Source organism: Desmodus rotundus, chromosome 8, assembly GCF_022682495.2.
Source record: "Desmodus rotundus isolate HL8 chromosome 8, HLdesRot8A.1, whole genome shotgun sequence".
NCBI classification, from domain to species: Eukaryota; Metazoa; Chordata; class Mammalia; order Chiroptera; family Phyllostomidae; genus Desmodus; species Desmodus rotundus.
In genome coordinates this window covers 18,531,393-18,558,707 of record NC_071394.1, presented here as the reverse complement: position 1 = coordinate 18,558,707, position 27,315 = coordinate 18,531,393, and the positions used below count along the sequence as shown (strand labels likewise).

At 40.0% G+C, this 27,315-nt stretch overlaps 1 protein-coding gene and 1 pseudogene across 2 annotated transcripts in view; one reads left to right on the top strand and one right to left on the bottom strand.

The window, feature by feature from the left end:
- Positions 1 to 27,315, bottom strand: part of CSMD3 (CUB and Sushi multiple domains 3) — an 885,055-nt gene that overhangs the window by 488,462 nt on the left and 369,278 nt on the right. The gene's annotated exons all lie outside the window — the stretch shown is intronic.
- On the top strand, positions 828 to 8,739 carry LOC112315612 (large ribosomal subunit protein uL4-like; annotated as a pseudogene).

Below are 27,315 nucleotides of genomic sequence, written 5' to 3'. Positions count from 1 at the left end.
TTCAGTGTCTAAAATTCTAAAGAATTCATTAACGATTTCTTAGGGTATATTTTTCTTTATCCACACCCAACCCCAAATTTTGCTTAAGTGTCTATTTGATATACAGGGTGGGCAAAGTAGGTTTACAGTTGTGAGTATGTGAAAAATAAATGCAATTTATTCTTGCATTAATATTTATTTATTAGTGTATTATTTATTATTATTAACCTATTTTTGCCCACCCCTATATATCTATATAAATAAATCTTCTAATCAGCCTCAGCTTATAAGATTTATTGCCTGATATTCATTTCATTGTTTAGAAATAATTACATCCAATATAGGATGCTATAATTTTTACTGAAAAAAAAATTACAGAGTTCATATTTCATAGTTATAAATGTTTTTCTCTCTATTTTCTTTCCTTTGCTACCAAGGGCCATATTTATCTAATCCCTGTATTATTGACACTTTCTCCCTGCCCATGGGTGGGGCGACAATCAACCCCCTTCAGAGCCATCGTGGAATTCCTGGCCCATGGAGTAACACACTGCAGGCTGCTGAGGAGAAGCTGGTGCCGACAGGATCAAGAAGTTTCGTTCTGGGCAGCTGCGAGACAATTCTCCAAGGCTCTCTGTGTGTTTTCACTCTTGCCTATAGAGCCATTGTTCTGAACTATATTTTCAAAGATTTATGGGGCAAACGCCTTTAGAAGAGAGAGAGATAGCATCTCTTTCTAGAACGAAGTACATGTTTGCTTACAATTTGGGAAGATAAGGATGTACCCGCTATGGAGATGAAAGGTCAGGGTTTCCTAAACTCAGTGTTCCTCTCCGATTAGGCGCAGCATGGGCAGCTGGTGTCTCGCGCTCCTCACTGGGCCATGTGGGAACTGGGGCTCAGGGGAGTGCTGCGAGGCTGATCCTCCAGCTACTCCCATTGCTGTGAGCAATAAACGAAGAGCAAGGCATCTTTTGACTTCTGCCTGTATACGTGAAACTGTGGAAGTTTGAGTTTTTAACTTGAAAGTATTGTAGAATCTCACGAAATGCTGTGTATACTACTCTTTTCCAGGTAGAGAAATTTCTGAACAATTTGGCAGTCAGTCTCAGGCACGCACCATAGTAACAGCTAGTATTAAGGTTTCTACCAGCAAGCGAGGGCGGAAATGTCTGCCCACCTTCAGAGAAGTTACACAGATGCTTACCTACACTGACAGGTAAACAGGTGAGTGTATAACCACTATGTAAAGAACTAACTGTTTAATGTTTGGTTCACTTCAGAGGTGAGGGCAGGGAAATAATGCTTGATGAGAAAGAATGACAATGGCAGGACCACCTAACCGCACAGACTCCTCGGCTGCATGCAATGCCGACCACAGACCCATTTGGAGATAACATGAAAAGGCCTTAGAATTTTTGGTAGTGCATTCCGGCTGCTGCAGTAGAGGATCAGCCCTCCTGGTGTTATTTCATTGAAATAAATTTCCATTGGAAACCATAAATGAAGCACTGACTAATATTTCTGCTTTTGCTGCCCCAGCTAGAGTTTACAATGCTGCCAAAGTTGACTTACTAGAGCAGGAGAAACTGACTTGAAGATATCTAAGAAAAATTCCTGAAATCAGCCACTGCACTGCTCAAAATGAAAAGTGAGCACGCTTTTCTTGCTGATGTGAAGCCATTTTCTGCATTTGTGTTTCCTGATTTCTCCCTTCATCCACCAACCTGACCTCAGATACTTTAAAGATAAGGATTAGGGGTGGGACTAAAGCCTCTCTGACCCGCGTGGGGACCAAGAGCCATACTGGGCTCTCTAAATACGCTGGAGAGTTAGGCAACAGGAGGCATTCAGAACTGTGTGACTAGTAGATATTGGCGCCTAAGTCTCTATTCCAGGCAGTGCTGTGGACTATTCAATTCCCAAATCAAATAGATGTGCTTGGAGTAGAGTTCACAATGGAGAACAGAAGATAATGTGGCCCGTCGGGCAGGGTCTTTAGGGCAAAATCAATGTACGGTTGCTGAGTACTCTACAGTTCAATATATAATTAGTATTGATGTGCTACTACCTTCTACTACAAATGCTTGTGAATATCTAAGGGGATTTTCCCAGCTGGGAAGATCATTTTGTAGAGAAGTATCACAACCTTTCTCCCCTGTAACCTTAATGACTCCTTTGAGATATCAGTGTCCATGACTATTTGGAGGCTATTTGGAGTTTCTGGCAACAGGAAGCCATTATGAATGGCAAGGCTACTTCTGAAAAACAGCTCTTCTTTTACTACTGGGTTCTTGTCAAATAAAACTCATTTCGGGTGGGTCACCATGGGCCCACTGATTATTAAGAAAGTGGGGGGCGGGCCTATAAGCCTTGTCAGTCAAATGAGAGTGGCATTTTGAAGGGAATTCCTAACCTGGCTCCAAAAACATCTCAGCTTTACAGGGAAAAGCAACATCTTCTTTTGGGGGAAAACTATCCCCTACTCCACTGTCTCAGACGAAACCTCTGGTTCAATGCACTATCAATTCAAATTTTTCTCTAAACAGATAAGCCTGTTTAAATGATGGCATCCTCTAGTCTACTATGGCAGTTCAAACTCTGCATTAGCCACACAAAATCTAAAATAGACATTGGTCTGTGAACTCAATGGGCAGAACTCAAAACCAATGTCATAGTTCTAGTTAATATTCTCCTTGATGAACCTTACATAATTACTTACTCTTGTACTGTTCTCTTGTCTAGCTGTCTAGTCTGCCACTTTGAAAACTACAGATTATAAAATGAAACATACACTCTTTAGGGCTGTGAACTGTGAAAAAATGCAAATGATGATTAAACTGAGTCATTCATGCAGATGCCCTATTGGAGGCAAGCTGCTCATCAAGTCTGCACTACCCAGATCACCACGACCACTGCCTAGATCCATCCCCCTATTGGACAGACAATGCATATACCATTATCAACTGGATACAAAGTAAAGGACCCTATGTTTCTGGTGCAGAGGACACCATTACTTCTCAGACTGTGATTTCTGCCTAAGGCTCTCCCATTTGTATTTTGGCCAAAAAAAAAAAAAAAAGCCATATTGCAGGAGTCATGTTCCTACCTAGTCCTGGGAGACTGCCTACATCATATCTCTGACCTCTCAAAGTCATCAGTGGCACGTGGGCACTGCTGACACTCTCTCGGGTTACAGTGTTGCTGGTCTGGTCCGATCCACCTAATCCAGACATACCACTGAGACCTTGAATCAAAGCTTGTTCACTTTTTTTTTTCCTTTCAGGGCCAATTTCACTCTAAAAGTTGAACTATTATCACAAAAGCCATTTGAATCTGTGATTGTAGTGAAAGTATTTGATAGATCTTCCACCTCTTCTACCATCCACAAGCATCTACAGAGGTTGAGTGTGGAAGTGGCTCCTTCAAAAATAAACTTAAAAAATTCCTTTCCCTACCTCTCCCCCTTCTCCCAGTCCATCTTCAGAAGCAGATCATTGCTCTTCTCAGCTATTGGGTAACGATAACAGAGCTGCTGTATATACAAATCTATTTTACAAATCTGAGATTCCAGCTTGACCATTCCTGGGCATGGTGTGTCTTTCTTTCCCTAACAGAAACCACATCTCTACTTGGCATGGACACCTCCGCTTGGTTTTGCAGTCTAGAGTGAAAAACCAACTTAAGATAGTGGGACTTAGCTCTGCTTCTGTCGGACTGACAAAATCCTAGAGCACAAGGGTAACAGTTACTCAGTAATTACACACTGATCACTGACTGACCCCTCTACAGAGGCCTCATGGACCAAATGCGGGGTTGTATTGAGTTTCTGTAAGTTTTGTAAAAATGCCCTTATTATACTTACAGCTGACACATTTGAATTAAATGTCCAAACGAGATTATGTGATGATTGCACAAAAGGTGGAGTTATCACTCCTGATAGGACATAAGGTTTCTGTGGTGGTGAAGGATAATAACATAAGGGGGAGAGATGGGTATAGAGGAGGAAGGCATGCTATTGATATTTGTTTTTCAGAACCACCCCTGGGGCCTATTTTAAAGAACAAAAATGCTTTAGGATAGCATTCCTAAGTTGTTGTGACTATCAGAAGTTAACTTAGTGACATATCTGCCATCTCCTGCCAGATGTCTTTACAATGATTTGACCATAATTGTCCTTAGCTGACCAAGAAGTCTATGAAAACAGCAGGGCATGACCCCAAATGCTACACCTGCTAGGTAAAGCATCTGTTCATACCTCCAGATATCCTCCCCACTTTCATTCTTATAGTGTTCTCTCTATTGTTCCATGGGTGAACAAATGCCACCTTCTGGTGGCACAGACAAGTAAGACAGAGAGCCCCTCTGGAAACAAGAACCAAACTCGATTATTTGAACTTAACTTTGAAACCTACAGTTTACCAACCACCTTTTAGTTCTTCCTTGGGAGATGAGGACAGTAATTTTAAACAATACTTTCTTTCCAGAGGCAGAGTGTATGCAGTAGGGACTGTTGTTATGTGGAAGGTATGGCTTAACCAACCTCCTTTACCAAAATATGAGGACATCCACTTTAAAGATTTTTAATAAAAGACATTCAAGAGTTCAAGGAAAATACCACCCATAGGCCATGTAGCCTTAAGACATTGTGTAGATCTTGCCATTTGAGACTACCTTGGTTATTTGGGGAAGCTACCGGAAGGAACAGCTGATTAGTTATTCATGAGTCCCCCTGTGGGCACTTCTCTTATGATAATGAGGATTACTGGATTAGAAAAGGCTGTACGAAATTAGCCCCCGACTTCTGCTGAACTGATCAATACCACCACACTGATTCTGGAAGGTTTTCAAGTCAACCTTGATGCACTTTCCAGGGTTATTAGATATGGCAGAATTGCCCAAGACTTCTACCTTGTGGACCGTAGTAGTTGTTCATGTGTCCCACAGCACTTGGATTAATGCCTTGGGACAGTGCAAAGATCGATAGACAGATGAAGAAGAAAGCCACCTGGTTTTCTAAAGTAGACACCAATGGTTGATGTGATTTGTTTTGCTAGTTCAGTCTGGGTCATTGGAGGTAAGCCACCTTCTGCAGTTTGTAGTCCCTTTGATAATAATCTTAATGAAATGCTGCATGATGAAAATTTGAATGGACTTGTTTCCAGCCTCTGGCATTCAGATTAATCAGAATTTCATACTAATGGAAATTCTCATGGGAAAGTGTACCAGAAGCCAAATGTGATACAAATGATGGGTAGATATTGTCAGGAGGAAATTCTCCATGGGTCCATCTTAGTAGACATGTTGCAACCAAAGGTGCTAACTGCCTTTGTTCTGGAATAATCTGTTAAAGTTGTTTGTATATTGAGAAAACATTTGCCCATTTGACAACCTTGGAAGATGGAGGCAGTGTCTCCTTCCAGAGCAAACAAGTTAATTTACAGTCTTGGGAGATAGAGTGTATCCCTCCAGTGCAAAGGAGTAGCCATACAGGGCATAGGCATGCATACGGCCAGTTATAGAGGATTTGGATTTCCTAGCTCATGGTTCCTTTCCTGTAATACAATCTATTACATGAGCTGCTGTTACCTGATCCTGTTCCTGTGGCCCTGTGGGAACTGGGCCTCAGGGCAGCAGCAACAATGAGGACTTTATGATATTCTGGCCATCCTTGTGAGGAGCAAACTGTCCTTTATCTCTGACTTAGGAGTGTTCTGGCTTCTGTTAGCAACTGTAAAAGTGTGGCAAGCTAACTTGTAAACTGCAATTATGAAAAATCTCAGAACCCCCATAGTTCTTGACACATTCCTCTGAACATCCTATGAGGCATATTCTGAGTCCACAAGGCTGAAAAAGAATGACCAGAGTGCCTATTTGCCAGAAAATCAAAAGCTTTACCAAAAGAACAAACCACATATCTCCCCATCCTTTCATGAAATCAGCTTCCATAACAGCTGAGAACACTCAATTTCATTAAAAACAAATGAAAAAAATCTTTAATGATTGGAAAAGGAGACAAGTGTCCTCTATATTTATTACCTGTATTTCCTAGCTACTATCAGTCACTAGGACAACTATTATTTAAGGTTTGAGGCCATGGGACAGGTAGGGAGTTTACATCAAAGCAACACAAACAAGTTAGGATTAAATATTAGATCTTTGCTTCCTTTTCCTGTGGGAGCCACCAGGCTGAGAGGAGTGTGCCTTCTTGTCTCCACGCCACGCCAAGGCATGTGCTCGCCCACTGATACCAGTGCGCTCTGAAAGGGGAATCATCTGGCAAAAATGTCACTTCACCTGCTGTGCTCAAGGCTCCCATTCGACTAGATATTGTGAACCTTGTTCACACCAACTGGCACAAAAACAGCAGACCGCCCTTTGCTGTCAGTGAATTGGTGGGACATCAGACTAGGGCTGAGTCCTGGGGTGCTGGCAGAGCTGTGGCTCGAATTCCCAGAGTTCAAGGTGGTGGGACTCATTGTCCTGGCCAGGGTGCTTTTGGAAATACGTGTCCTGAGAGCTGCATGCTTGTACCAAACAAAACCTGGTGCTCTTGGCACTGCAGAGTGAACACAACACAGGAGCGATACGCCATCTGCTCTGCCCTGGCTGCCTCGGCCTGACCAGCACGGTCATGTCTAAAGGTCATAGTACCGAGGAAGTTCCTGACTTCCTTTGGTGGCTGAAAATAAAGTTGAAGGCTGCAAGAAAACCAAGGGGGTTGATTTGCTTCTTAAGAAGATTAAGGCCTGGAATGATATCACAGAGGTCTATGCCTCTCCCTGAATGAGAGCTGGCAAGGGCAAAATGAGAAACCATCATCATATCCAACTCAGGGGACTTTAGATCAACTGGAATGAGCACAATGGTCTCCTCAAAGCCTTCAGAAACCTCCCTGGAACTACTCTGCATAAGCAAACTGAACACTTTCAAACTTGCTCCTGGCAGGCACAGGGGCCACGTCTGCATTTGGACTGAAAGTGCGTCCGCAGGTTGGACGATCTGTATGGCACTTGACGTAAATCTCAACAGTATCTACAACATGCTCAGGACATTTGCCCATTTTTTAACTGGGTTGTTTGTTTTTTCCTGTTGAGTTTGTAAGTATAAATTTTGGATATTAACCTTCTGTCATATATATTGGCAAATATGTTCTCCCATTCTGTGGGTTTTTTTATTTTGATGATTTTCTTTGTTATGCAAAAACTTTTTAGTTAGATGTAGTCCCATTTGTTAATTTTTTTTCTTTTGTTTCCCTTGCCTGGGGAGATATATCCAATAAAAATTTTCTATGTGCAATGTCCGAGATTTTGCTGCCTATGTTTTCTTCCAGGATTTTTATAATTTCTGGTCTAACCAGGTCTGACATTTAAATCTTTGGTCCATTTTGAATTTATTCTTGTGTGTGGTGTAAGCAGGTGGTCCAGTTTCAATTTTGTCTGCATGTATCTGCCCAACTTTCACAACACCATTTATGGAGTAAACTATCTTTAACCTATTGTTTGTGCTTGCTTCCTTTGTTGAATATTAATTGGCTATAAAGACATGGGTGGATTTTAGAGATATACAAAGTACAACCACAATGAGATACCATCTCATACCTTTCAGATGGCTATCATCAATAAATCAACAAACAACAAGTGCTGGTGAGGATGTGGAGAATGGGGAATCCTTTGCACTGTTGGTGTGAATACACACTGGTGTAGGCATTATGGAAAACAGTATGGATATCCCTTAAAACATTTAAAATGGATCTGCCTTTTGACTCAGCACTCCCACTGCTGGGACTATATCTGAAGGAACCCAACACGCTAATTTGAAAGAACATAAACACCCCCATATTCATTGCAGCATTATTTACAATCGCCAAGACATGAAAGTGTCCCAAGTGTCCATAAGTGGATGAGTGGATAAAACACTATGCGATTTAGACGCAATGGAATTCTACTCAGCTGTAAAAAAGAAGAAAATTTTATTCTTTGAAACAGTACAGATAGACCTAAAGAACATTATGCTAAATGAGATAAGCTAGTCAGAGAATGACTCATACTATATGATTTCATTCATATGTGGAATCTAATGAACTAACTGAACTAACAAGCAAAACAGAGACAAATTCACAGATGGAGAGCAGATGACAGCTAGTTGGGGGGTGAAGTTATGGGATAGAGGTATTGAGCAAAAAGGAAACAGGACTCATGGACATGGCCAATACTGTGGTGATTGCTGTGGGGGATGGAAGTATAAGGGGGCTAAATGGTAATGAAAAATATAATAAAAATTAAATGTAAAAAAAGAGTATCTACTAGAGATACTAGTAGATACTCTTTCATGCACAAGGTGCTCAATACAGACCTTAGCAGAATCGTGAAAAGCCCAGAGATCCAAAGAGCCCTTAACCACCATGAAAGAAGATTCATGGCAGAGACCTGAGGAGGAATCCCCTGAAAAACCTGAGAATCATGTTGAAGCTAAATCCATATGCAAAGACCCCACACCATTAAGACCAGTCTTCACCAGGCCAGAACCACAAATTCCAGGTGGATGAGGCAGCAGCCCTGCCAGACGCCAAACCAGATGAGAAGGGAGTTCCAGGCAGGAAGCCTGGGGGTAGGGAAGGAAGGGAAGAAGGCATTAATTAGCATGGCAAAGCAGAAGTCCTGGGTGGGGAAAACAGCTGCAGCTACTAAGAAACCAGCAGCTGAGAAGAAGCCCACAGAAGAGAAACGCACCACAGAAGGAAAGATGCCTGTGGCATAAACTTAAATTTGTTTATTCCATAAAGGTCAAATCACTTTGGACAGCTAATTTTGAATGAAAACATGATCAAAGGGGTGAAAAATATAAAAATAAAAATAAATATTAGAGCCTTCCCTTTGCACAAATCCTTTCTCCATCCGACCCAAGGATTTCTCACTGGCTTATTGATACCTAAGGCTTCAGTCTCTTTCCATACTGCTTTGTATTCTACCAACTTTTCAGATCCGTCCTCTTCTCAGCCCACATCCAAAGTTTTCTTTGCTGAGCAGTCCCTTCGTTTCCCTCTACTCTTCAAGACTATGGCCATAGGGCCTGAATATCCACGAGTAAAATTGACTGTTTCTTTCAGAATTAGTCAGTGTATGAACTAACAGTAACCTCAGGCTCCCTGGGGTACATTACTGAAGTACAATTATGTATGCCAAAGCTTATCATAATGTTTGACTATGAAGAAAATAAAAGATTAACATGTGAATGTTTATCTATGAAACCAGTTAGTAATCTTTCAGAATTTGGGGATAAATTGAGTTTTAGAAGAAATAATTTTTCCTAGGGACAACTCAGGGGAGATGAATAAGAAAAGGTACAGATTCATTCAGAAAAAAAATATTTGGAAAAAAAAATCCAGAAATGCTGCGGAGTCAGGGTGTAGTTGGCAGAGAAAATAGAAGTTCCTAAGTAAGGAGGCCAAAAGTCTTACATAGGCTGGAACTGAGAGTCTCTCTTATTTGCAAGAAACTTCCTACGACCCAAAACTGTACATGGATCTTTGCAAAGCGTAACTGCTCCTCATCATGTCCATGGTATGCATATTTTGCAACTTTTTGGTGTTCTGGGCTCTTTAATTCAGTGCAGTACAATGAAAACCACATGGACTTTGAAATCACACACATCTAAATCCAACTCCTGGTCCCAGCACCTAAGAGCTGTGTTTCCTTGACCTATTTTCTCAACTATAAAAGGAAACATTATTGCATTAATTACAGATACCGTATTTTTCAGACTATAAGATGCATTTTCCTCCCTCAAATTTGGGAGGAAAATGGGGGTGCATCTTACAGTCTGAATGTAGCTTACCTGGCTCACCGGGAGGGTGGCAGTGGTGGAGTGGGGTTTTTTTCCCCCTATTTTCCTCCCCTAAAACCTAGGTGCGTCTTATGGTCCAATGCATCTTATAGTCCAAAAAATACAGTAATACATATATAGAAAGTAGTCAGCATGACTTCTGTTACAGAAGGGAAATTAAAGGAAATATTGACATGGAGGAGATGGTTCTTGAACCTAGGTATTACGACTCTAAGTCTGGGATTCTATTCACTAAGGGAACACAGTGGGATGTAGCACAAGGAGTGGTCATATCTACCTTTCTGAGCAGTGTTTACGAGTGGGAAGAAATAAACCTGAAAAGAAGTTCGGGATAAGGTTTTGGAGGATCCAAAATGTTAACAAATTTTGATTTGAATAGTAAACCAATAAGTTATTTGCAGAACAGAGTGACATATGGAAAGTGGTTTTTAAATAAAAATACTCTAGTAGTAATATGTGAAGCAAATAGGAAAAGAGGGAAACTACAGGTGAGAAAAGTGAGGAAATTATTGCAATAACACAGCCCCCAAATCAGTAACTTATAGAATTTACAGTCCAGATTAGCATATTTTGGGAGATTATGCTGTATACTTCATTTCTACTTTTGATGATAAAGAAGATGAGGATGCTGGAAATTCTGACAATTTCTGTAAAGTAACACAACAAATCATCTATTTGTCTTGATAATATTGAGTACCTTTTCTGAATGTTTATTAATACTGAAAGATCACTCTAGGAAATACTAGCCTAAATGGATATTTATCCATGAATATCCAATAGCCCCCTGAGATGCGGTTGTTCCCAGCAGGGTGTAGTGACTACCAGAATACCACCTTTGGGTGTGCCACTTGTGTGACTACTTGGGTTGGCCTCAGGTGTGATCTGAAGCACACCACTGGTTGCCTTGGTTCTGGGTCCACTTGGGCAGTATTCTGGTACAGGTTGATGTCAGACACTGTTTATAACTGGCCTTGGGCCACCTGTCTGGAGCTGCCCTGCTATTCACTGTTTGTAGCCACAAACATCTACTGGGCCTTAGTGTACAGGGGAGGGGCCAAGCTGTGTACAAGGTGTGGCTCCCTCTGGTTTAGAGCTGGGGGCAGGTCTATAAAAGTTTGAGGCTCTCTGAGGCCTATCTGTATCTGTTGTCTACTCTGCTTCTCCTTTAGGTTGCCTGATCTTACTCTGAAGCCTTCCAAAGAAAAACTGCATAGTGGACCCAGACAGGCTGTGACCCACACCGGGTGTGAGCTCAGTAGGATGGGGTGATCAGGGTTGGGAGAACAGTGCTAGCAGGTCCCCTGCTTGGGGGAAGTGCCATCAGGCACTCAATGAAGGGATAGTGGCTCCTATTCCAGAGATATGCCAATCAGTCTCCGCCAGAGTCTCCAACTCTAGCTTCCCCAGGAAGAGTATGCCACAGGTTTAGGTTGGGTGCAGCCCACCAACTCCTCCGCAAAAGAACAGATCAAAAGAGTATAGTTGCGGGTAGAGTCAGAAGAGTCCACAGGAGTGGTGCAAGCACTTTACCTTCACCCTGCTCCACAGCCAGCCACACCCACAACCCAGTGACCAATAGAGACAAGAGCCTCTGAAGGAGACTTGCTCTAAAAGTCCCAGTAACATGCCCTTTCCCCCATGGAGCTGAGCTCAGCAGGGCAGGCCACCAGCTTTTTGTAGGGGAGATCCAGACAGTCTCCCATTGGGGTTGGTGCCAGCAATCCTATTGGAGGTCGATGGGCACTTCTTCCCATCGCTTGGCAAGAGCTTCTGAGGGAGATACACTCTAAACGTCCCAGCTTCAAACAGCTCTCAGTTACCCCTGCACAACTGACGTCAGCAGAGCTGGGGCCCTGGACTGCTGGAGAGCTAGAGCAACTGAGTCTCCATGGGGGGGAAGAGTGTGGGCTGAGCTCACAGCTAATACAGAAGTTGCTCCACCACCCTGTGATGGAGCCACACAACCCAGAACCTGCCATCTGCTTCCTAGACAAAAGCCTCCCAGGGAGATGTTCTCCATAGGTTCCAGCTCTAGGCAACACTTGGCTCCCCCTGAAGGCCTGAACTCAGCAAGGTGAGGCCGCAGGGAGTGGAAGGGCAGGCTAAGTGATTGAACAGGTTGTGGGGAGTGCAGGACACACGTGCTCATGGGAGCTCATGGAGAGGAAGAATGGTCCTCTTTCCAAACACACACAGCACGATCACTACCTGAGTCTCCAACAAGAGCTTCTCCAGAAAAAGAATGCCCCAAAAGTCCTTGGTGGGTACAGCCAGCACACCCCTCCACAGGACTGGAGCTCAGCAGGGTGGTGTCACCAGTACTTGGAGGACCAGGTGGTGCACTCCCCAGGTGCTGTAATGATAGGAGTACTCAACCCTGGGAAGATGGCATCCAGGTGTGTAGCCAACATCCTTGTACCCCAGGTGGACTTAACCCCCACTGATTTTCACCACCAGATGGCTATGCAAAGGCTCCTCTTTCCCATCTCTGTGCTCTGGGTTGGGGATCTCTGTGTGCAGTTGGTCCCCCACACTCCTAGAGGGAGGGAGTTTTGCCACTGAGGCATCCCTCCGGCTTCTCAGCTGCCGAATGTGTGTGTGGGGACCACCAGCCCTTTCTGCATCTCCACCCTTCTCACCAGCCTGTGTGTGGCTTCTTCTATAAATCCTTGGTTATAATACTTCAGTTCTGCTAGCCTTCAGTTGGTTATTTGGGTTGATTGCTCTATAATTTAGCTATAAATCTGGTTTGGCACTGGGAGGAGGTGAGTTCAGCTTGCACCTACTCTGAAGACATTTTGGAATCTCCAGAAATATTTTTTTATAAAATAATTTAAGTGATAGGCCAGTAAAGCAAATGCTGCACACATAAATTGGATTCTCAATACACAAAAAAGGAGGTGCAAAAGTAACGCATCCATTGAAATGTAGGCACTTTTGACAAACTTGAAATTCATTTTTCATAAAGTCATATTTAGTTATTTAGTTTTCTTCTCACAATTACTTCCGTGCTGCAAACCGACATTTGTCTTCTCTTCTTTCCTTGGAATAAATAAGGTAAAGGTGACTGAAAGGGACGGCGGGAATGCAAATGAGGCGCAGCTCCTTCAGTTGGGGCCCCATTTCATTTCTGCCCGAGAAACACTTAATTCAAAGTAAATCAGCGCCATTTTCCTCTGGTAATACATGATAAATATGAAAATGAGTCCACCTTTGACATTTAACATGCAAATTTATATTGCTCTCAGTATCTGTATGTGTCCGGCAAGAAGAGGAAGTGGCTAGCTGCCACTTCAGCTCTGCGACCTGAATGCATCAAACTTCCCCTTTGCCACCCTATAGAACAGGGGTATGACAAATGTAACAAAATATTCCAACCAGCCTGGTAGTGAGTACATTAGTCCTTGGGAATAGGGAGAGACTTCTTAAGAAAACAGAATATAATTTCAAGTTGTTTTTTGAATCCTTGATGCAGTTAGTTTTGTCAACTTGTCTCAGAGGGAATGTGGTCAGTTATCCTCCACAGACTTTGACGCAATTGGTGTGGGTTAGGACCCAGTCTTAGGTTTTTATTTTAAAAGCTCTCCAATTGATTGTAATGTGCAGCTGGGGACGAAGACCACTGGGCTAAATGAACTCTGTCAGGATAAGATTGTGTTTCTCAGACTCTCACTGCCTGGTGACTTCCCCTAACTCCGTATTCCCATTAACTTTGTCTTCAGTGCCATCCTACTTCATCACAGACATTCTGGATTTCTTTCTCTCCTCATAAAACTCACCTACCTGCTTTACAGAAGAGCAATGGGGAGAGGGGAAGAGCACCACTGGAGAATGATACCTTCTTCTGTTCTCCACCTGTAAAATGGTCTGTACCTTCATTGGTTGCCTCCTCATGGTCTCCCACCTCAAAGCAGAGGGCATGTCGGCTCCTATCTGAGTGCAATGCCATCCTCTCTATTCTGAATCCCAACCCTTCATGTCTAGAACTGTATTTCCAGTCTTGACCCAGTTCTCACTTGTGTCTCATTCTCTCACAAGCACTGGAGCTTTGTCCTTGCTTTTAAACCTCTTATATATTAAAAACAGTCTTTCCCCAATGGCATAGCCCTTTCTATCTATTAACCTACCTCTTGCCTTTGCTTCACAGTCAAGCTTCTGTTCTTCACTTTAAGCCTCAATCTTCTCATGCCATTACTCCTCAACTATATCCATGTGCCTTTCATATCAGCAGTTCCAAAGAACATGATTTTACCAAGGCCACTGGTGACCTCTTGGTTGTTGAAGTCAATGAGTTCTTATTTTCTCGAGTGATTTGAAGCATTGAACAATATTGACCACGTCTCATTTATAAAATCTCTCCCAGTCATATTATAACAGCATTTTCTCATACTATCCATCTCTGTTTCCAGCTACCTGTTTTTTGTCTCCTTCACAAGCTCGACTTCCTTCTATCTATTACATGTTAGTTTCCTTTGTACTTCTAATCCCTTCTCTGTATTTATTTGATCATTGATTTAATATAAAATCATCCATAAAGTATTCAGCTATGTCATATGAAAAATAGAGACATTTATTCTAGAAGATACAAGATGCGAGAAATATTCTACATAGGACAATGACACCTCATTCCTCTAAAGTAGGCACCTTAGGACCTCACGCAGTTCTCCCAGCATCTCTTCCACTGTTCAAAACACTCTGCAAAATCCTTTGTTGTAATCTCCATCAGCTTCCCTGTCATATTTTCCTGAATCTCATGGATGGTCTGAAATCTCTTCCATTTCAAAAGTCATTTTAGTTTTGGGAAAAGCCAGAAGTCTCAGGGTGACGGAGCTGAGCTGTACAGGGGCTGAATCACCTGGGTGATTTGACGTTTCACCAAAAATCTCTGCATGAGATGTGATGCATGCGTGGGAGCATGGTCATGATGAAGCTGCCAATCACCAGTTGCCCACAGCTGCAGCCATTTCTGTCATATTGAATCTCTCAACTGACAAACATCAAGGTAGAACTCCTTATTAATTGTTGGGCCTGGAGGGGTGTACTCATGATGGACAACACCTTCCCAATCAAAAACACAGTTACCATGGTCTTGATCTTGCTGCACCTTCTTCCAGTGTGGAGAACCAGACAACTCCCATTGGGACAACTGGGCCTTCATTTCAAGATCACAGCCATAGTCCCATGATTCAGCTCCAGGTATGACCTTCTTGAGGAAATCTGCTTCATTGGTAGCAGTTTGAATCAAGTCATTAGCAACTGCAGCACGATGTTCCTTCTGCTCTGGTAGCAGAAGCCAAAATGAATTTTGCCAGGATACATTTCATGCCAAGATCCTACAGCAAAACCTCAGACCCAGTAGTTTTTGGAATCCCCAGATCAGCTTCTAGTTCTCATACTGTCAGTGGCCGGTCTTTGTCATTTGAAGCCTGTACACACCCAGCGTTCTCAGGTGTTCTGCTTGTTGCAGGCCTCCCACGACATGGATCACTTTCAACAGATTCTCGACCATCTTTGAAGTGTTTGTGTCACACCTTTATTTGCACTGCATTCTTTGCATCATCCCTGAAAGCCTTCTGAATCATCCAAGTAGTTTCCACAGAGGAATGTTCAAGCTTAACACACAATTTGATGCAGATTTTTGCTCTACTTGCTCAGTCATTTTGAATGTGATGGCCACACAGTACACGTGCTCACTCAATGGGGTCTACCACCCCCACTGACTAGTACAGTGAAGTCATCATTATTCATGCATGTGCATTCCAGTCCACTCTCCTTGGCTGCCAGATTACATCAATGTCATACAAAGCATTCTCATTATATTAACAATGGCTGGACTTTTTCCAGACAGACCTCATCTATTTTTCTCTGAATTATTATAAAGTCTCCAAATCAGAAACTTTACCTGCTGTGTTGCCTCTCTCCTTTCATACTCCATTTACTGTAACATATTGTACTCTGATATTTTATACCTTTGCCCATGTAATTCCCTCTAGATGGTGTACCCCTCATATCCACCACCATTCTTATTAGCCTCGTCCGCTATGTCTTCAAGGTTCAGCTCAGGCCCTTCCTCCTGTGGGGAGCCCTCTCTGTAGAGTGCCAGTGCATCCACCTTTTATATAATGATAGCATAGAGTTCATGGTAAAGTACTGTCATTGTATTAACTTTAGAATGCCCTTCTCCTCCCCACCACTGTGAGTAAATTCAGGCCAGGTATGGACCTGTCTTACTTTCTCTTTACCTCCAGTGTCTGACCGGCACATAATAATCAATCAATATTTGTTCAATGAAGTACTAATATAACATCTTGTTTTTTCTTTAAAAAGGCAAAAAAGCAAAAACCTCCTCCTCTTTATGTATCCAGGCTAAAACTCCATATTCACATTGGCATTGGCATTGGCATATAAGATCCTTCACAATGAGATCCAACTCTCTGATCAAGCCTATCTTCAATTTTTCACCATTGTGTTGCTTTCTTTCCAATATGGTCTCTTTCATAACCCTGCAACTTATGTATAGTTTTATCTTTCTTCAATATAGTTTTATCTCTTAATTTCTCTGTCTGCCTCTCCTTAAATCTCTACTCATTTTTGAATGAAATTTTCTTTTTGTTTCACTCTCTTTGAATCAAAATCACTGTTCATTTTTCTGCAATGTCTTTTATTGTGATGGTAATACATACATTTCTGTGGTGTTTTTCCCACTAATATAGACCATGGATCTTCTTCAGGAAAAAGTAATTTCTTTCATATATATATATGTACATATATATACACACATATGCTTAATCCTGAGATAAAGTGACTAACATTTTCATGGTCAATGTTACTTATTCCCAAAGTTTAAAATTATCATTTTTATCTTAAGTCTTTTATGTGTTTTGAATCATGCTTGTGACTTGAATATCGTTGGTGCAACCATGCCTCTGTTGCTTTAGGAATGTTCTGTGAGTGTTTCATTTTGAACGTTAGGTAGAATCAATGAGGCTACAAATTCCTCAAGGACATGATTTGTTCAGTTCTATTCTGTGTTACTTACATCGTGTCTAGCATAGTGGGAAACAAAACATTCGTTCATTCATTTACATATTTGGGAGCATGTCTGCTATGTGCTGAGCATTACTAATTGTTGCTTTGTACCTATATCCACAAAAATTGCTGTAAGACTAGCTAAGCAGTAGAATGCAGCTTATACCTTAATGTAAGAATAGGTCTGTCAAATGTGATAAATTCTGTATGCCCATATCAAGTGTAAAATCCTATGCCTTTTGTTTCCTATCTGGTGTCCATGTCTTTCCCAGGTTTGTACAGGTTCATTTCACACTGTGTCTTTCATTTTGTTTCATACAATTCTATATTTTGCATGCAGAGACAAAGTGTCAGATAGTCTAGGAATCATGTGATAATTTTATCTACAAACGCTCCTGCCCAGAAGTAGCTCTATTGCTATTTAAAAAAAGAAAAAAAGAGTTTGCCCTATGGAGAAACTAAGGAAGGAAGTGGAATCCTCACTCCACCATCTTTACTTCTCTCCTCTTTTTATGTGATCAAAATTAGTGGAAAGGCCATTAAGCCATCATAGATCTTTCAGGTGGTTTGTATGCAATAGCACATCTTGTTGGTGCACACAGAAAATAAGGCTTTCTACATTACAGGGGAATTTTGAGGAATCTCACAAATTTATTACTAACATGATAGAGTTATTTTAAGAATTCTTTGAAATTACATTTTTAAATGGGTAGTTTCTCCTACTCATTTTAAATCTCCTGTTCTGATTTCATTAGTTTTTTTGTTTGATCATTCTTTCATAAGGATAAAATAGCCCCCTTCCCCGTTTGCTTAGTTCTGTGAAAACATCCACCGTTCATTTGGTTGTTATTGTTTTTTCCGCAGTTGTCTGTGCTTTGGTCCTGACATGTTCCACTTTACCCCCATTCAATTTCTAATCTTCACACTTTTAAAATTATAAATGCTAAAAGTTAAAGAGTTTTTTCCTATTTATTTCCCCCCAAGTCTCCTAGAATTGTTAATTATATGTTAAAATATTTATATACCATTTAGAACTCTCACACTATAATTCTTAGCACATAGCAGAATTAAGAATCATGTTATGAGGAAGTTTATTTTTCTAAAGATACATTGTTTAAAGTCAAGGTATTATAGGGGTGCATTTAAGAGTAGGAAATGTATGAACCCTGCTAATCATTTACCTTAATATGAAATTATATTTTTAACAGTGAATGAGATATAAAAGATCCACAGAATCTAACTTACTCTTAAGCACTTTGCTGATTGATAACCATATTTCTGTACTAAATAAAAGCAACATTTGCCTATTTTTAAACTGCCAAGATTAAACGCAAGGACCTACATCCAAGATTACTGTATCCAGCAAAGCTATCATTTAGAATGGAAGGGCAGATAAAGTGCTTCTCAGATAAGGTCAAGTTAAAGAAGCTCATCATCACCAAGCCCTTATTATATGAAATGTTAAAGGGAGTTACCTAAGAAAAAGAAGATCAAAAATAGGAACAGTAAAAATGACAGCAAACTCACAGTTATTAATGACCACACATAAAACAAAAACAAGAGCAAACTAGGCAAACAACTAGAACATGAGGGTTGTCAATAAGGGAGTGGGAGAGGGAGAGGGGGATAAAGGTACAGAGAATAAGTAGCATAGATGATAGGTGGAAAATAGACAGGGGGAGGGTAAAAATAGTGTAGGAAATGTAGAAGCCAAAGAACTTATAAGTATGACCCATGGACATGAACTATGGGGGGGGAATGTGGGAGGGAGGGGGTGGGCAGGATGGAGTGGAGTGGGGGGGGGAATGGGACAACTGTAATAGCATAATCAATAAATATATTAAAAAAAAAAAAAAAAAAAAAACATAGTGCTGTAGAGAACTATAATATTCTGTTGCCAGTAGTTTATCAGAGGCATAGTAGGCCTGCAAAGGTAAAGAAGAATATTGCTATAAATTAAATAGTTGTGCCCCCTCCCCAAAGAATTAATAGGTTTAATCCTAATGCCCAGTGTGATGGTATGAAGAGGTGAGGCCTTTGGGAAGTGATAGGTGATGAGGGTACATCTTTTGGTCATAGGGCTAGAGCTTTATAAAAGAGATCTAAGAGACATCTCTTGCCCTTTCCACCATGTAAGGTTATAGGGAGAAGTTTAGGGTTTGGGTTAAGTTTGGGTTATAGTCTGGAGGTTGTAAAAGGGCGCTGGTCCTGACCAGACATCATCTTGGACTTCCCAGCCTCCAGTATGTGAAGAAATAAAAATACTTGTTGTTTATAAGCCACTCAGTTATTGTATTTTTATTATAGCTACCAGAGAAGACTAAAATAAACATTGAACTAAAAATAACTTCAACATGATCCTAAATCCAGAAAAATCAATAATTTTACTTAATTATATTTAGAATTTATAATGGAAAGAAGCCCATAGTGATTAATGGGTACAGGCTCTCATCAGTGTACAAGAAACCAATTTTAAGTTAAATAAATGTTAAGAAAGATGAGCAAGGCCATACTCCCAGGAAGTGGGTGAACTGGAAATAGAAAGTTCTCATGGATATCTGTGTAGGTACCCCCATCCCATATGAAAGAGAATCATTCTTTGCTATCTAGTTGTGTATTTTTCTAATAATTTGTGAAATAGCCAAGATGTGTGGAGTGTAGTTCTGAACAACTGTTGGAAGGATACCATTGAAATGCAAAATTTCTAATTGTTCAGGGAGTTTTAAATTTTAAATGATATACATAAATTTATCACTATTCTCTTCACCAAATAACACATGAATGCCATCTTATCATTAAAATACATTAATCATTAGAGCTCAGTAAAATTTATTTTCTTATCAATATCACATAATAAACTTGTAACTATTGTGTTTTAGAAAAAAGACCATCAAGACACATAAATGTATGATAAATATCCATATCTAGACCATCTGTCTATTCTTCACCATATGTCACTCTATTAATTGCTAATATCATCCTTATTATGTATGCATCACCTCATCAGTAACATTATTTCATGAAACTAAAGAGGCATCAATAATAACTACATAAAAACACCTACTATACATGTTTCTGGTTGATAAATTTCGGCAGATTCTGGTTTGTTCTTGGACAAAAGTTTCTAGTGGCTTTAACATAACAGGAAACCTTCTACCAGGGCAAATTTCTCTAGTTATACCCAGAACTTTATTATTTTCTTAAACTGTTTTTAAATAATTAATAAAGTCTCCACAAAATTACTATTTAAAATGTTCATTTGGCAGTTCTCCTGTGAACAAAAATAGAGGCATAACACTCTCTGGGCTAAACGTTGTGAAGAGTAAAATATGAGTAGGAACTTATCTGTGAATTAATTTAAAAAAACCACCAACTCCCTAAATAAATACTAGGTAATAAGAGCCAAAGCTCTAAGGTTTGGCTGGCAATTACCTGTCATATAAGCTATATATGTACTTTTCACTTTGTATATGAAGAAAGGAATGTAAATTCATTGTGATCATTCTATTTAATCAAAGGCAATAGATGGCTAAACCACACAGATAACAGCCCTCTTCTTGGAGACAGCTGAAACAGATCCACTGAAAATTCAAGCATTTTAGAAGTGCTGATTATTGTGTTCTTCGTGAGATGGTTTTGGTTGAAGGAGCAACTCTACTGCTCATGAAATGATTAGGAACCAGTGCCAAAAAGAATAGAATTCACTGCTAAATTGGGTAGTGAAGACAGTAAATGTGAAGTAATGCTAAATAAGGAGGAGGTAAAGGATACTGTATTTTTCGGACTGTAAGATACACCAGACCATAAGACACACCTAGGTTTTAGAGGAAGAAAATAGGAAAAAAAATTTTCTCAACTACCACTACCCCCTCCCCCAGGGAGCCAGGTAAGCTGCATTCGGACTATAAGACGCACCACCATTTTCCTCCCAAATTTGGGGTAAAAAGGTGCATCTTATAGTCCAAAAATATGGTAATTAAAATCATCAGAAAAGAATTTTTGGAGAAGGTGAAAGTTGAGTAAGACATTGAAAGGTGGGCAAAATATGGTTAATAGGTGTCCTTTCATTCAGGAAAGGCCAGAGATATAGATCTAAAAATTAGGATGGCATTATTCTCAGCACTGAGATGTTTGAATAGACTTTGGTATAAAGGAAGAACTGGACACAGATAAATCATGGGTGATGTTTGAATTCAGGTGAGTTAACAATTAGCAGCAGCAGCACAACCACCTATCCATTAAGTGTTTGTGTTTCAGCCCATACACTAAATGCTTTTACATGGATTATCTCATCTTACCCACATATAAATTATTATCAGATTGTGGAGTAGGTGTCTGTTTATTCACTTATTAATGTACTGATTACTTTTTGGATTCAATACATATTAATGAACATTAGTAGATGTGCTGGATTCACTATTAAGTGGAATATATAGTGATGTTTTTTATTATTTTGTATTGATGTATAAGGCATGAACAGTAAACTAGTATTACAACACACTGTTTTTTAAAGAAAGGTACAACCCTCTGCAAAATCCAAATGAAGAAGATAACTCATGATTGAATGAATAAAGGAATTAAAATAGGACAACCATGGTCTTTCAGCCAAATGGCAAAGTGGATAAACACTGAGCTTCTTCCCTCCCATGACCAAAATTACAATTAGATTATAGAAAAACTACCCTGTGAGCCACCTCACAAGGTGAGCAGAACTCCTATGACTAGAGATATAAAGAAGAAGCCACTTGGAGACTGGTAGGAGGGGCAGAGACTAGAAACAGGCTGATCCCATGCCCATGTGTGCTGGTTAAGAATCTGGAGAGGTGTCTTGGCTGTGAAGGTCCCTACTTGTAGCAAGGGGTCCCAGCCCCATCCTGGGCTTCCCAGACTGAATTACCAGTGATGGGAACAGAAGTCCCCACAACAGCTGCTGTGAAAACCAGCAGGTAAGGCAATGGGCTGCTGTAGATCCAGACATTTCCTTAGCAACCTGAGCATGAACTCACTCACACACACTCTCCTAAGCTCCACTGAAGGAACAACAGAACAAAAGCGCCAAGAACATTTGGAGAGGAACCGAAATGTCTGGCTTTAGGGTGAGGGTTGCAGGAGCAGCTTGCTCTGGGACTAAAGTGAAAGTAGGCACCATTGTGCCTTTGTTGAGCCCTCCCTCATACAGCCTTCAGGCCCAGGCAGAAATGCTGGCAGGTGCCATTGTTCATTTGTTGAGCACTATCCCCAACCCAGCCTGTAGGTGCAGGTGAATGCTTTGTCTGGGTCTCCATCAGCCTGGCTAACAACACTTTCACCACAACCTGGTGAATCTCTGAGACTCCACTCCAATCAATTTACACACCACGCCTGAACCTTTTTCATAGGTGAATCCCCACAAGTGGCCAGCCTGGACTCATGTTGTGGACTTTCTTCAGATCTTTCAAAGGTCCATAAATCCCATGACAGCTGGTATTGACATGCCCTTTACCTCTTGTTAAGTGGCTTCAAGCCCAGCACTGGAGACAACCACCTTCAGTTCACCACAAAAACCTCTCCAAGGCCCCCCTAAGCCCAGCAGAGATAGCTAACAACTGCAGAACACTTGGTGGTTCCTACCACGTGGCCCTGGACCAGGCACAGGCAGTGGCTGACCTTGGTTTGCACCAGAACCCCTCCCAAGAGGCCTCAGTACAAACAAACCTGGTGGATGGCTTTAGACCACACCAGATTGCCCCCAATTATCACAAATGACACACCCAAAGGGTGACTTGATAGGCACTGAGTCCTTCTAAAGCAAATCATGCTCCATGAGGTCGGCCCACACACAGAAGCTTATTTGCTGCACTCATGGCCAGTCATCACAGCCATTTCTCTGAGGGTCAGTCCCACCCAGTGATGCGCCGACAGCATATGAAACTCAACTACCACATGAGAGCACACGCAGCCTACACAAGGGACATCCCTGGAGCACACGACTCGAGTGAAAAAGAAGACTGCACTGCTGGGCCCCACAGGACACATACTACATAAGGCCACTCTGCTAATCCTGGGAGTCATAGCAGACCTACCTAATACATAGAAACAAGTGGAGGGAGGAAGCCAAAATGGGGGAACAAAGAAATGTCCCAAATGAAAGAACAGGACAAAACTCCAGAAAAAGAACTAAACAAAATGAATGCAAGCAATCTACCAGGTGCAGAGTTCAAAACACAGGTGATATGGATGCTAGGTGACCTTAAGGGAAGAATAGATTATCTCAGTGAGAATTTCAGTGAAGAGACAGGAAACATTTTAAAAAGAACATAGAAAACATAAAACAAGGACAAGTCTGAAATGAAGATTGCAATAATTGAAGTGGTGAATACATTAGAGGAAATCAACAGCAGATTAGATGAAGCAGAGGATCGAATCAGCAATTAGCAATTCAAGGTAGCAGAAATACCCAATCAGAATAGATCAATGAACAAAGAACCTATAAAAGTAAAAATGGTTTAAGGATCCTCCAGGACAACATTAAGAATACCAACACTCGCATCATAGAGACTCCAGAAAGAGAAAGAGAATTAAAAAGAAGAAAAAAAACCTATTTGAAGAAATAATGACAGAAAACTCTCCTGATTAGGCAAAGAAAGTAGATGCACAAGCCGAGAAAATGCAAAGTCCCAAACAAGGTAAACACAAAAAGGCCCACATCCAGACACACCATAATTAAAACGCCAAATGTTAAAGACAAAGAAAATCTTAAAAACCGCAACAGAAATGCACTTGGTTACTTAAAAGGGAGCTTTCATAAGCTGTCAGCTGACTTCTCTACAGAAACTTTGCACGTAAGAATAGATCGGTATGGAATATTCTAGGGACTATAACTAAGATTACCCAGGAAAGCTGTAATTTGGAGTTGAATGATAAATAAAGAGTTTTGCAGACAAGAAAAAGACAAAGGAGTTCAACACTACCAAACCAGCGTTGCAAGAACTGTTATTGGGACTTCTTTAAGAAGAAGAGCAAAGAAGTTAAAAAAATATGAATAAGGAAATTTTGCAAAGAATAATATTCTCACTGACAAAGGCAGGCACATAATGAAACCAGTGAGTCGGTCAACAGTAAAGCTATTACAAAAGCTAAAAGGTAAAAGTTGGAAGATCACATTTAAGTAAAACAGTAATTTAAAGGGGTACACACAAACACACACACAAAGAAGTAAAAACTGACAAAAACATAAACCTGTAGGAGTAAAAATGGTCGTGGTGATTTTACTATTCAATCTTAAAGAAACCATAAACTTAAAATAGACTGCTGTTAACATAGCTTGCTGTATATGAAGCAATGGTAACAACACGCACAAACCAACATTCTAAGAGATAAACGATAAGGAAAGAGAGAGGAACCCAAACACAACAGAAAGTCATCAACATACAAGAAGAGAGAGCAAGAGAATAAGAAAGGAACATAGAAGAAATAGATAAACAATAACAATAATAAAATGGCAATAGCTGCATACCTATTAATAATTACTTTTACTAAATGGATCAAATGCTCTGATCAAGAGGTGAATGGATAAAGAAGAGGTGGTACATGTATGCAATGGAGTATCACTTGGCTGTGAAAAAAAGAATGGAATCGTATAATTTCTGACCAAAGGGGTGGGCCTAAAGGGTACTAAGCTAAGTGAAATAAATCATACAAAGAAAGACAAGTACCATATGATATCACTTATATGTGAAATCTAAAAAACAAAGAAATACACCAACAAAACAGAAACAAACTCATACACACATAGAACAGAGTGTTGCCGCATGGAAGTGGTTGGGGTGACTGGATGAAAATGGTGAGGGGATTAAGAAGTGCAAATTGATAGTCACAAAATTGTCATAGGGATGTAAAGTACATCTTAGGGCATACAGTCAGTAATATTGCAATAACTGTGTATGGTGTCAGGTGGGTGCAAAATTTATCAGGGGGTCATTGTGTGAGATGTATATATATAGTATCTAACCACTCTGCAGTACACCTGAAACAAACACACTATTGAATAGCAAACAGTGACTTCCTAATTCGCAGCCCAGTTTCCAACAGTTTTTATTTCTTTTGCCTTCTTTTCTAACTTTCCCTTAATCATCCCTGCCATTACTCCCACAAGTGAGTCATGTCCTTGTGCCTCAACAGACAAAAGCTTTTCTTATATGGGGGCTTCCAAATACATACAGATTGAAAATTAGTCAAAAATATTAGTCAAATCAACCAGTATCAACGCTGTTAAATGTATCTCAGTTAGCAAATGATCAGTTCTCAAACAGATGTTGTTTCTTTGAACATCATCAATGTCTAAAAGAAACATTCTGTACACCTTCCAAGTGCATAAGTCTGCTTACTTGCATAAACCCCAGCTTTTGGGTATCTGTTGCGCTTTCAACAAAGAAATAATGTTTCCATGACTGTAAATTGGCAAATATCCCATATATGTATGGAATTACATATATATACACACATCTCACTTAGGGAATAAAAATCATTGTGTGAATTTATGTCAAATCCATTAATATTAATTTCTCAATTGCTCTTTTTCTTTTAATTGATAATTTGCTGTTTGTGTGAGCCTTCAGTTCCTTTAAAATCCCCATTTCTTCATTGCTTAACCGTGCAATCCATAGACAGCAGCTATATTAATAACCTCTCAAAGGTGCAGCGCACTGATACTGCTATTTATGCTGCTGTCTAGAGAAAAGCATATTTATTCCGTCCAAGCACCCATGAGACATGGAAACTATTCTTTGTTCAGACTCACAGTGTATAGTCATTTCAAAACTTCAATTACTATTTCAGCATGTTCCCTCCATTACCATTTCCAGCACCACAGCCAGTAATTTCTAATAGCAAAATGTACTTTATAAACCATACACACATGTGCCTTGCATGAAATGAGCAAATAAAACTATGTATAAATGATTAATATCTGCAGGAAAAGGTAAAATTTAGGTGAAATAATATCGATATATAAATCTTGAATGTGCAAATTTTAAATCTCCCAGCTAATAACAGATGACTGTTGAATGATGAATGTATATATATATATATGTTTATCATTCATATATATATGCATCTATAGTCATCATTGATATATATAGAATTTATCTTGGAATTGAAGAAAAATAATCATGCATTAATATTCAATAACTATACCTTGATATTTAAGTCAGTACGGAGCTATTCTTTGTACTATAGCATTTATAAAAAATAAAATAATGTAAGAACTCTGCCTTTGAGCAAGTCACAATTAATATTATTCATTCTTTTTATTGAATTGAGAGGACTAAATGAAAAAAGATGGTTTATAGTCTCAATCTTATTTTATGTAGACCTTAAATTCCATGATCTAGCGATCACTTCTCTTCTTGAGATTTTGTTTCTCCATTAACATTAATCTCGTTTTCTTAAGTCTATTCTCTATTTTCCCATTCTTTCATTTGCCATCAAAAAATGCACATATCTAATGAAGCAGGGCACTTGGATCGTACCATTTTAAAAACATAATTTTCAATATACTGTCCCTCATAGCTATAGCTTTTCTTGAGTGGAGGACACCATAAAGAATCAACCTTATACAGTTAACTCTTGTGTTCATTGTGGGGATGAAAGTGACTGCCACTGCACTTACTACTCCGTGTTTACTTTATAAAGAACAATGCAATACATTTCCAATCCCAAAGCCAGGAACAAAGTTTGCTTTTGTTCTGTCACTGTTATATTTGTATTTCACATACAATGGTTTTCATGTAAACTGATCAGGCTTCCCTTTGTGTTTGGCAACTCCCATATTTGTCCAACATGTAAAACATTCTTAAAAGTTGTTTATCAACTTGTAGGTAAACTTTCGTGGCTATTTTACCTTTTTCTCATTATCCCTATTCCAATGTCTATTTATTGTCATACTATTGCACTATACCTCATTTTGTAAGCCTTTCAAAACCAGAAGAATAATGAATAAACATCTACCCCTCACCAGGAAGTTGTACTTAAACCTGGGAAGAATCAGGATTTGTGTACTTATTCTGAGTTGCCATGGCCAAGTGAGTGGAATATAACTAACCATTCCACTAATGGTTAAAATGGAATATAACCATTTTATCTTTGTCTACTCTCCCCTTAACACTCAGAAATCTTTCTCTCCATTCTATAGATAGTCTTGTTATGGACTTTGCCACTTTCCAAGTATTTGAGCTCAGAGAAGTAACTGGCTCTCTCTATGCTTTATACTCCAGATCTTTAAGATGGATATGAAAACGCTTCCATCGGTTTGTTTTGAGGATCCAATGAGGAGTATACGCAGTAGTTAACCATGGCTGGCACATAGCGAGTGCCTAAAAAAATGGTGCTGATAATGACCGTGGTATCGTAACAGTGGATAATCTCCTACACAACTCAATTTTTCAGCCACTGCATACTTCTAAAAGCATGACATTTTTCTAG